General features: G+C 38.2%; 1 long non-coding RNA gene across 1 annotated transcript; it reads left to right on the top strand.

Annotated features, from left to right (window-relative positions):
* The first annotated feature begins 2,249 nt into the window (after positions 1 to 2,249).
* On the top strand, positions 2,250 to 3,797 carry LOC141827973 (uncharacterized). Its single transcript, XR_012601725.1, has 3 exons — positions 2,250 to 2,300; positions 2,397 to 2,492; positions 3,729 to 3,797. It is a non-coding gene; the product is annotated as an uncharacterized LOC141827973 (long non-coding RNA).
* The last annotated feature ends 8,569 nt before the right edge of the window (positions 3,798 to 12,366 follow it).

The following is a 12,366-nucleotide window of genomic DNA, read 5'->3' as shown; positions in this document are numbered from 1 at the left end:
GCAGCGCACATATCATAGGCGCGCCGTTAATAGTTGCTTTAACGGCGCACCCAATGAAATGCGTCTGCGGATAATATCATATTTTTATTAACCGCAGCGTGCAACAATAATACGCTGTTAAAAATACTTTTAACAGCGCACATTGTGCGCCGTTAAAATTATTTTTGACAGCGCATATTATGCGCTGTTAAAAGTATTTTTAACAGCACACAATGTGCACTGTTAAAAATTTATATTGACAGCGCACAATATTTGCTGTTAAAAATTTATAAATTATAACAACATATATAATATGCTATCAAAATTATTTTAATTAAATACTATAATTTTTTTTTCCATCTCCGTTTCCTTCTCGCGCTTGGCTTTTCCCCAATCCCGCCGCTTAGGTTAATTTCCTCTCGCGCAGCTTTTTTTTTCATCCCGGTTAATTTCGTCGCGCTCGCCTTTTCCCCAAATTTCCCCTCGCGCGATCCTGCTAATCTCCTTCCCACCGCCGCTCCCACCTCTCGGGGGATTCGTTCGATCTCTTTTGCGATCGTTGGTTGCAGCGAGGATTAAGGTCCATGAGCTTCGCGGGAAGACGAAGACGGAACTCCTCGCGATCTTTCCCTGTGCCGCGCCTCCTGTCCTCTCGCCCCTTCTGCCGCCTTGCTGCCCAACACCGCTGTGCCTTCTCCCTCCGCCGCCGCCGTCGATGCCACACATCATCGCCGCCTACTGTAGTCTGTCGTCGCCCTCGCCCTCGCCGGAAGTTGGAGACTGCCGCCGCGTGGAGCACTACTTGCAACTGCCAGAACCAGCGCCACCTTCCCTGCTCAACCTTCCTCTGCCGCGAGATGTGCTGCCTGACGCCCTCAACCTCCCTGTTCCTTCCTCACCGGCGCCGGCAACTTCCAGTTAGCCTTTGACGACAACCTATGCTTCGCTCGAACCGGGCATTCAGAATCCGGTGGGAATACGCCAGCGATCCCTGCTTCACGACTTCACTTGCTCTTTCCCCTTGCTAGCTTGCGAGCGACGAATTGACCTAGACAGGTCTCAGCTTCTTCCATCGATCGGGCTCAGCTTCCTTTCTCCCACGAGCTGCTCTTGTTCCTCTTCCGCGGTTACATCTAGTTTCCGATCGTGCTCGGAAGGTGTTCGCTAAAATGCCGAAGCGCGAGGTATTATCCTGGAACACAATGTTAGCGTGTCTTGCCTGGAGCAAAGGTGCAGAAGAATCTCTGGCACTCTTCGAGGAGATGAAACTAGCCAAGATGAAGTCAAATGATACAACGATGGGATGGTGACGGAGGGCAAACACATGCTTAACTACATGAAGGATAGGTATGGAATTAATCCAATGGTGGAGCATAATGGTTGTGCTTAACGGGGATTTTAGGTAAGCTTCCATAGAAACAATTATTTTGCATTGGGTGTTGACTTTCATTTTTAGGACTATTTATCTGTTGGATAAATTAATTAGAGCGTTTAGAACCTTGTTAAGATTTCTCAACCTTTTTGTGCTGTTAGTTTTATATTCCTTAGGTGTAAGTATGCTTAACATAAGGATAGAATTTGGTTGTGGATCAATGTTTAAATTCAAGCTAAATGGCTATTAGAGCTAGTAAATAACTTGATATCTTACTATATATCAATTATGATTAGTGCAGTTCATGTGACTTTAGACATGACTAATTTTATATAAAAGTATGCATACTTGTAGGAATGCCTTTGACTTGTTTATCTCTAATAGTTATATCTAACAAAACTATCACAATAAACAAATGCATTTTTGAATAATATAGCTGGTGTCACCCTGCATGACATGGCATACATTTACTTGGTGAAAACATATGCACATTGGCAGTGTCCAATTTGTCATGTATGATCACCTAACTTAAAGTTGTTGTCCACTTCTTATGCTAACTTTTGTACATTTTGCTTCCATATATTTCTCAGAAGGATGGGAAACATAAGGATGGGTCACAAGTTGCCCGGGAGGACTCGATGGATTCATCTAATTCTAATGCAAGCCAGATTAATGTGAAAGATAGTGGAAAGTCTTTACTTCCCTTTTTTTAAAATATGCCTCTCCTCAAGCATATAATTGAAATAATATTTTGTTGGAAACAAAAGCAACTCATTCATTTTGTTTTTTTTTCAAAAAGTTCCTGTGATATATGTGTCCAACTAAGCCATGCATAAGGATGAGAACCTGTATGTGTACATAAGGATGAGAACCTGTGTTTGTCATATAGGACAATGCTGTTGAAAATTACAAAAGGGCAAGCAAGATTTTCGGCATTGATTCAGAACCTGTATGTGTACATTTGAGAGATATATCCTCATTTCTGTCCTTATGGGAAATGTAGCACATCTGAGTTTTTTTTTTTCACTTTCATTTGTTGGGGTAGGTTCGCATATGGGACTTCTCTGGACGAACAAATTTGATATTAATGGAAGAATGGAACAGGGTTCCTCTAGATTGTAATTCGAAATCAGATCAAGAGGTAACTTCTTTTTCACTGCTTGATTATAGTCTGCTTTTAGTTTATCTTCATTGATTAACTTTTCTAATGTGCAGTGATTGTGTCATGTCATTTTCTTATTTAACTTGTTATGGTAATATCAAAGATGGTGATGGTTACCTGGCCAGGTATCATTGCCTATGAATTACCAAGTTGCAGATTACTTGAAAGTGTAGTACATAAGCTTAAGCTATTTAACTCTGGTTTATTGCTTTTACTGTCTACCTTTAATTTTAGTTGGGAGCAGAAGTCCAATGCATAAGTTCCATCATGGGAAGCATTAAAGCCTTGAATAGATCATGGCAATTTATTTCATGTGTTCTGGATAAACATGAATCTTCTCCATTTAAGGCTTGACATACCTTTAATGTCTGTAGTTCAATTGTTAGCCTAAAATTCTTGGAAATATTCTTGATTGGCAGCATGTGATGTTTAATGATCGAAATTGCAGCATTTTGCCCCAGATAGAAATGACTCGTAACATTAGTCTTGTAAAATATTTAAGTCTATAAACTACCAGCGCACAACAATGCACCATATGGGGCTAAACTTGGTTGCAACTATTGAAGAGAATAGTAAGCCTATATTTGTAGACTCCTGATACTCATTTATTGACAAGTTTAGCTGTGGTTGTAAGATTTCATTGTTTTCCATACTAGCTGGTAGGCTCTAATTTTCTCCAGTATGGTTTTGGGTGTAACCCCTATTCTTTGTAAGCCTCATAAGGGCCTATTGTTGACATGATGAGAACTAACATCACTTCTTTCAGGGCTTATTGTTGACGTGATGAGAACTAGCATCACTTCTTTCTGTATGTGCTTGTGTATTTGTACTTGCTGCCATCAATATCAGCCATGTTAAGTGTCATACTGGATCTCATCTCAACTTGAGCTTGCGCTAGAACAACCCACCTATATTGAATGGCTTGAACTAGGATAATAATCCGTAGTAACAACATGTTCAAAGTTCTGTAGACACTTGGTTAGATAAGATAATTAAGAGTTTTGGTGCCAAGATGTTAAGAGAGCCCTATCTAACTTTCTATAAAAAAAGATGAGAGTTTTGATTGACTTTCTTTGATGCATTTCTTTTCTTTTGTACTGTATTTAATAGATAAACTAAAAACAAATTAGTTGCTTTGTTGTTATCACTTTGTAAGTGAATATGTTACCAGACTTGAAAATTTTGTGCTTTTGTGAGCTCTGTTATTCTGTACAGGTTGTTCTGGAAGTGCAAGTCTCTGCATTATTAGAAAACATGATCTGTAAAAGTGAAGCTAAGAAGGACAACCTACAACTACTAAGAAGGACAACCTACAACTATATCTTCACTAAGCCTGTACTTCTACACAGGGAGAGCTTGCTATGGCATTTGGGGATCATAGTTGATATTTGCCAGGTGAGTCCTGTAGTTCTGTGCTAAATGCTTATCTTGGCCAATTGATCTACATTAGAAATTGCCAGGTGTGGCAGCTTGCCATTGACATTGGCATTTATAATAATTGTGGAACAAATTATTTTCATTAGTGAAAAAAATGTGAATGTTATATATAATTGTTGGATTATAAATGTGTAATTTTTATAGTATTTGTGTGGTATTTATGTTATTAATTATTTGAGTTTTGAGTTTATAATTGTGATTTGAATGGTTTAATTATTTTATTTCATCCACAGCGCACATTGCACGTTGCGATTGATCACATCTGCAGCGTGCATTGCGCGCTGCGGAAGCTCACATCCGCAGCGCGCAATGTACGCTGTGGAAGCTCTCCGCAGCGCGCAATACACGCTGCAGAAGCTCACAACCACAAAGCAAACTCCCCCGTGTGTCTTAGGGTTTGATTCTAAATCAAAAGAATAATGTATAATAATAATTTTTGAAATATTAAAATATTTTCAAATAATTTTGTAAAAGTGTTTTCAAAATAGGTAGGTTTTTGAAAAACTAGTTATTATCTTTTTAATTCAGAGTCTCCCCCTGAACCAGACACGTCCTCAGGGTTCTTTGTTAACCACAAAGCAACTTCCCTGTGTGTCTTAGGGTTTGACCCAAAATCAAGGCAAACTCCCTAAGTGTCTTAGAGGTTAATCTAAATCAGCCAGAGCAAATAACTTAAGATTTTTAAAATATAATTTTCAATTGAACTTTTAAGTTTGGACTCCCCCTAAATCTGACACTCCCTTAGGGCCCCTTGTTGACTACAAGGCAATCTCCCTATGTGTCTTAGAGGTTGTTCCAAGTTAAAAGAACAATTTATAAAGTATTTTACAAAACAATAATTTTCAAAATAATTTTAGAATTTTTAAAGTTTGAAATTTTTTTTTTCAAGAGGTCTTTTTAAATATCAGTCTTTCAAGAATGACCTCCCCCTGAACTAGACACTCTCTTAGGACATCCTTGTTGACCACAAGGATTTTCTGCCTATGTGTCTTAGGGTTCTTAGACTTAGTGTTGACCTAAAGGTTTGTGTCTAATGTGTTGGTCAACCAATTTTCAAATATATAGAGTTTTGAAACTTATAATATAGATACACCCAGCAAGCATGAAATTCATGTAAATATCAAGTTTTCAAAAATAATTTTTTTTAAAAAATAGTTATAATAATTTTTGAAAACCTTTTTCAAAACGTTGTACTTTAATTGACCTTATCATCTCACCCATTCTAAGTGTCTCAGTACATGGCAGACAAGGGTTACCCTATGGGTTCTGTGAGATGAGTTATCAATTTTATCTTGATTAAGTTTAAGTTAAGTTCTAATGAAATGTTTGACCTTGAGTTAGATTCAGGTTTAACCGTCAATCAATTAAGTCCACATTTCAAGAATTGATTTCCAGGCCGTGGCGAGGCACAGAGGCCTTCTTGGTTATCGGAGCAACGACCACTTTCTAGACAAAATCAATTTAGGAAATTATGACTTAACCAATTTATTGATAAACCTTGGTCTAACTAGTCTAGGATGTGGCGAGGTAGCTTCGGTCAGTTCGGTTTGACTCAGTGAATCAAGTCAGGTACTCCTTACCCTTCTTGACCACTTAATCTAGCTTTCCTGACGTACTATCATCTCGCCCCACCCTGGTACTAGGTTGGCAAGTATCAACCATTCATGTGTCCTTAACTAACCGTTCTAGATTAAGCGATAAGTAAACATGATGACATGGCATGTTATATGCATTTAACATAAAGCAGATGCATGTCATGGCAAGTATGCATGAGTCAAGCAATTCACACAATAATTTTTACTTTCTAAGAATGTATCAAATTCTCGATTTGATACATTTCGTGTGGACCCGCGAATGTGTCAACCCACTTTGACACACTTTGAGTTTTATTTTTATTGTTTCATTTGGTAATATTTTAATTTAGTTTTATAATTAAAGGTAATTTATTTTAATTAGGTTCATAGCTTTTAAGTTTTAATTTAAGTTTGAATTTGAATTTTGAATATTAATTTAATTTTAATTTAATTTAATTTTAATTTAATTTTAATTTAATTTAATTTAATTTAATTTTTTTATTTAATTTAATTTAATTTTAATTTAATTTAATTTAATTTAATTTAATTTAATTTAATTTAATTTTAATTTAATTTTAATTTAATTTTAATTTAATTTAATTTTAATTTAATTTAATTTAATTTAATTTAATTTAATTTTAATTTAATTTAATTTAATTTTAATTTTTTTAATTTAATTTAATTTGGAATTTGATTTTAATTTGAATTTTAATTTTAATTTTAAGATTTAATTTGACTTGTTAAAATTTATAAAAATATTTTCCTAAATTTTATTTAATTTAATTTTTAATTATTGAATTTAATTTTTAGAGTTATTCAATGTTTTATAATTAAAAGGTACAGAATTATAATTAATTTTATTATTTAATTTTGAATTTTTAATATTTAATTTATTAGAATTATTCAATATTTCATAATTAAATGGTACTGAATTATAATTAATTTTATTATTTAATTTCAAATTTTTATTATTTAATTTATTAGAATTTATATTTCATAATTAAATGGTTGAAATTATAATTAATTTTATTATTTTTTTTTTTTATTATTAATTTAGGATTTATCTTTTTGAAATTTGAATTTTTCTTATTAATTTCTTGAATTTTTTTTTGAATTTTTGTAAAATTGAATTGTTCAACTTATCTTGATGATTATTAATTTTATTTTGTTTAGTTGAATTATTATTAATTTTTAGAATTATTAAATTATTTAAAGTTGATTTATTAAGCTTATCATTATCTTGGTTGAAAGAATTAAAGACTTGTTCTAATTTTTTATTTATTTGGGATAAGTCTAAATTAATTAAATTTGAATTATTAATAATTGAATTGGTAACATTTGAATTAGTTAAATTATTATTTAATTCAGATTTATTAATTATTTTATCCAAATTAGATAAGGTTTCTTTATCTTTAGGATTTAAGATTGAATTTTCTAATTTATTTAATTTAGAATTATTCAAATTTAAATTATTTAAATTATTATCTAATATTTTTAAATCTGACTTTTTCAAATTTGAATTATCCAAATTTGATTTAGTCAAATTTTTATCTCTAATTTTAAATTTTCTGATTTATCCAGATTTGACAAATTCAAATTTGAATTAGTCAAATCTATCTTATCTAGATTTGAATTTTTAAGATTTTCTAATTTTCTAAAATTTTCTAAATTTGAGAATTATTCAAGATGACATTTTCTAATTTTTCTAACTTTTCAGAAAAATTATCTAAATTTGCAGAAAAAGAAAATCTAGCATGCGCATGCAACCTAGGGGTATTTTCATAAATTACTTGACTTACCGGAATCGCTTCCCCTAATTCTGATTTTTTCGCCGTCTTCCTCTCCGGGCACCGGTTCTTGTAGTGACCGTGTTTTCGGCACTTGAAGCACTGGATGTGCTCTTTGTTCCTCCGGGCTCCTGGCATCGGTTGCTCCTTTGCCGCCGGTGGTGCCGTCCGAATCTTTCGAGTAGGGCACTTATTTTTGTAGTGCCCTCTCTCCCTGCACTTAAAACATATAATATGAAATTTAAAATGAACTTTTAAAATCATACCTTTCTCCCCCTCCATCTTTGCCGTCTTGCTCCCTTGGCGGTTAGTCCAATCAAGAGCGCACCGGCTCTGATACCAATTGTAGGATCGTGTACGCGCTAGAGGGGGGGTGAATAGCGCGTAGTCGCTTTTTCACTTTCGTTCGTTACTATCAAAAAAACTAGCAGCGGAAATATTAGAAAACAAAAAGGGGACACGCGGGATTTACTTGGTTCCTAACCCCCCAGGGTTAGTACGTCCAAGGCCTAATTCGGGAGGCGCCCGTCCACTAGTGGTCTCCTTTCCGAACCTTGTTCGGAGGCGGAGAAACCCGTCTTACAGTCCGATAAACAATCAAATAAATTAAGACCAGAAAACAAGAACAATAAATTAAAAGCAAACTCTTGTTGCCGATCTGGAAGTCCTGAGCGCCGCGCACCCCTTCTGGATCTTCCCCGGTTGCAAGAAGTTGGCCTCGGTTGCGTTCAGTAGCACCTCTTGTCGGAAGGAAGGCGTATGAAATTGTTGTTTCAGCTGCTGGTCGAAGCCTCCTTATATACTGGTCCTGAGTCGACTCAGATGCCCATCTGGGTCGACTCCAGCCGACGTGGCAGATCAACTTTTATCGCTTCCGCCCGTTATCCTGTCTGAGTCGACTCCAGTTGCCTTCTGAGTCGACTCCAGTTGATGTGGCGTCAACTGCGATAAGTCTTGACTCTGCGTCAGCCTGAGTCGACTCAAAACCTTATCTGAGTCGACTCCACTGCCGAGTCGACTCAAGTCTCCGGTTGAGTCGACTCAACTCAGGTTTGACCTGAGTTGACTTCGAGCTTGACTTTGAGTTGACTTTGCTTGCTTCACCTCTGCTTTTCCCTCTTGCTTCCAGCTCCTGGTTCCTGCAAGACAAGCATACAAGCAAGCAAACAAAACAACCTAAAGCCTTACCTAGTGGGTCTAACTTCAGATTTCTACCGAAATCTTGGGTTAGTCTAACCCACTCCATTCTGGAGAATTCATGCCAACCAAGTCCTCCAGACTTGTTGGACTTGTGCTCGGCTCTGTCCTCGCCCCCCAGGATTTTTGCTGCGGTTCGGTTCTCTCTAACCAACCCAGACTTCTGCTGCGACTCGGTCACCCAGACCAGCCCAGACTTCTGCTGCGACTCGGTCACCTAGACCAGCCCAGACTTCTGCTGCGACTCGGTCACCTAGACCAGCCCAGACTTCACCTGGTGCACTTGACTCTGCCAAGACTTCCGCCTGATCCTCCAAATCAGGACTTCCCTTTGCCTAGCCTACAACTAGGACTTTCCCTTGCCCAGCTTCACTCACCAGGACTTCCCTTGCCCGATCGTCCAGATCAGGACTTCCACTGCCTAGTCTAACCGACTAGGTCTTCTCGCTCACTTCCACACATCCAAACATCAAGTCCTGTTTGGATCAACCCTTGGTCAAACTGACCAGACTTAGGTGTATTGTCAAACATCGAAACTCTAGGCAAGATCTTAGTGCATCTTGCACCAACACCTCAGCAAGTTCCCCACTCTCGGAGCTGATCAAATCGGCTCCTTGCCCTTAGACGAAGTCAGACTGAATCTCGTTCCCATGAGCACCCGCCGAAGCCCTCGAGTCGGCTCCGGCCCCCCTGGTGCTCCTATCCCGAGCCGAATCGACTCATTCGGGCACCCTACCAGCTGGCTGCTCAGTCTCGCCTTGGTCCCACATGGGTTTCTCTTCCTTTCCCTAACGACCACTCCTCCATCATGCCATCGTGATTGTTCTCCTGCCCTCTCTGCGAACTCATCATGGCCTGGGTCTCTACAAGTGTGCGTGACATGACCCTCTTAAATATTTGTCAGAGATGGGACATATGCGCTGACTATACCATGCTCCCTGACACATTCATAACGGTGATGGAACTCTAATCACATCCATGATGTGACATAACGTCTTCAACTTGTATAAAAGGTTAGCTCTGTACTGAAGGAAGGTATGCAATCTCGCACACACTTTCTCTTTTCGCTCTCAATCTCCTCCTCCTTCCCCAGAAACTCACTTAAGCATCGGAGTGGTCGTGCCGGGGCAACCCCTGGCCTTCCTACTCACGCTTCTTGTGCTCGCAGGACCCAGGGGCTCTCCACCTTCATCTTCACCCAAACCAGCTCAAGTGGGGTGCTGAAGAAGAAGCTGCTCACCCAGAAACGGATCTCAACAAGAACACACGCTATGTGAAACAAACAGTGCTGGGAGACTAGAATTGTGCGTTCTAATGTGCAAAAGTTGAAAATAACATTGTTGAATTGAAGAGAAATGTTGACGTACGGGAATTCCCTCTGATTTTGGTATATTGGGAAATGCAAGTCTCTACCATTGGACGTTTGTGACTTTCGCAGCATTCAAATTCTGTTGGGTGGCAGGGGCCGAGCAAGAAGTTGCAGGCACATTACATTACTCGATCGCTTGTATTAGTACGCCAGCCCTTGTTGTGCTGTGCGTGAGCAAAAACCTTGACCACGGATACCTCGGAAATCCAACCAACGACCTGTCCAATGGCACCTAGCTCTGGTCATGTCCCATACCCACAACGGTCAATCAACTCCTCTCTCACCTCCATCGTGTCCTGTCCAGTGTTCACAAGAAAGTGAAAGAAAGCTCCTGCTGCTTGCCTCTCGAGTCTCTCTCTCTCCCTCCCATAGGGCATGGCAGCGATAGCATTAGGCGTGTTTAAATCTGACCATTACTTTTCTAAGTGTTATGTTGTGTGGCACTGCAGTCACTGCAGCACCCGCCTCAGTTCTGACATGCACACGAGAAACGTGGAGGAGGGAATAAGGAAAAGGAGAGAACAAAGAAGGCGGTGTCATGTCAACCGCTGCATCTGAGAGGAGGCGTTGAGCTAACTGCACCACGTCTGTGCCGAGGATGCTGGGAAATTGCCAAGGAATTATATTAAAAACGGGCGCTATCGTCGACGCTAGTTTTGTGACTTAACGTTTACAATTTATCTTTTATATTTTGGTAAAATTTTATCTACCTTTATCGCTTAAATGGTTGCTTTTAGTGACATCTAATCGAAAGGGATGAAACTGGATTAACAAAGTATGCAGGTTTGGAGTCTGCCACAACTAATTATAAGGTACTGAGACCAAAACAAATTGAGTACCAATATGTGAACGCCAAGGAACACATGGTTTGACCAAAGTGAGAACCATTCGATTGGTCCAAGGTGTCCATAGCAATATCATGCGGATGCATATTGACCTACGATTAGTTGGTAATTAAGGAAAAGCTAAGCAGAAAAAGAAATAATACTTCTCGTCAGAGTTGATAAAATTCCTGTCAAAAGCTGCTAAAACTAGTCTTCTTTTGAGTCAGTAGAAAGTCTACTTATAACTACTTGTCAAGGGCACTAGCCAATAGTTTACCACTAGTTTCGGGTTAATGTGAGTTCTTAGATGTAGTATGTTACTTCATCATGTATGTTGTTAGAAACCATTAGGTTTAAACACAGTTTTAATAATAAAATTGATATTTATATTTGATCATTCGCCTTGATTATAAAAATTGATGTGATTAAGCTTAAATGATAAATTTCATAGATAAAAAGAAAAAGCTCAGGTGTTCAAGTATTTCTACTCTTCATTTGTCGGAGGTAGCCGATCTAGTCTTACAAAAAAATTCTACTGACCACCGATAAATCCAAGAAGCGCAATTAGACCACGGGGGTGATCTAGGGTTTAGGGTCATTCCACCGTCTAACATCCTCTATACCTGAATTGTCGAAATAATAGATATTTCATCACTCTCAGTACCCACGAATTCCCATGAGGGCTTGATGTGAACCCATAGAGAAAATCTCAAGAACCCACAACTAATTGAAGAAAGAAGGAGAGTCTAAATCGATAAGAAGGATGAATTAGAACCTTGACCCGATACTTAAGAAAGTCGAACCTTGGTATAGAGGAAGAGGGAAGACGCCACAACCTTGGGATGGAGATTGATAAGTCTTTGAACACCACAAGGGAATGCCTTGATAAGTTCTAGTTCAATGAAAAACCAACAAGTGAGAGCCTCACCATGCTTTAGATTGAAAATATGTCAAAATTTACATGTGTGGCCATCATCCACTTTATTTATAGCTATAGGATGACCTAATAACCCTAAAAGGCCAAAAGGAAGCCCATTTAGTAAAGGCCTATGTAGACTACTTAGCCATAGTAAGCTTATGGCATCATTGCAACCCAAATAAAGCTAGAAATTGAGCCTACATATCTCTACTACATAAACATGAGACTAAGTGACTACTTAAGCTCATCCAAGGCTTGAATTAAGTTGACTAAGCCGCATGACTTGCTCTTGGTCAAACTTTCTTCAATTGTAACTTTGACCTTCACATCTTCAATTAGCACATTAAGTGCTTCCTTCATCTTCTTAGCCTTAGCTCTTGTAATTGGGCCTCCATTGATACATAATGGATCATCAACAACATCTAGAGTGGGTTGAGTATGATCCAGATTAGCTTGTTGGGCAACTTGTTCACTTGGTTTGACTCCATCATGGTTGATCTGCAGGTCGGAAGGTAACCACTTCAATTCGACAATTCATCGTAGCATGATAAGTGACTAACCAGTCCATACCAAGAATGATATCAAATTCCATCATATCCAGTACTTGAAATCCACTGTAAAAGTATGACTGTCGAAATCCAACAGATATCCCTTAATCTCCCGATTTGTAGTCAGCACTTCACCCGAGATACTACCAGTCTACAAGATCTAATCATAGAAATTCTCCTAATTTCCCTCAAAAATAA

Source organism: Curcuma longa, chromosome 1, assembly GCF_044706935.1.
Source record: "Curcuma longa cultivar G26 ecotype Majalengka, Jawa Barat chromosome 1, ITB_CL_G26_1.1, whole genome shotgun sequence".
Taxonomy (NCBI): domain Eukaryota; kingdom Viridiplantae; phylum Streptophyta; class Magnoliopsida; order Zingiberales; family Zingiberaceae; genus Curcuma; species Curcuma longa.
Note: the sequence above shows the minus strand (reverse complement) of the source record. Positions and strands in the feature narration are given on the sequence as shown.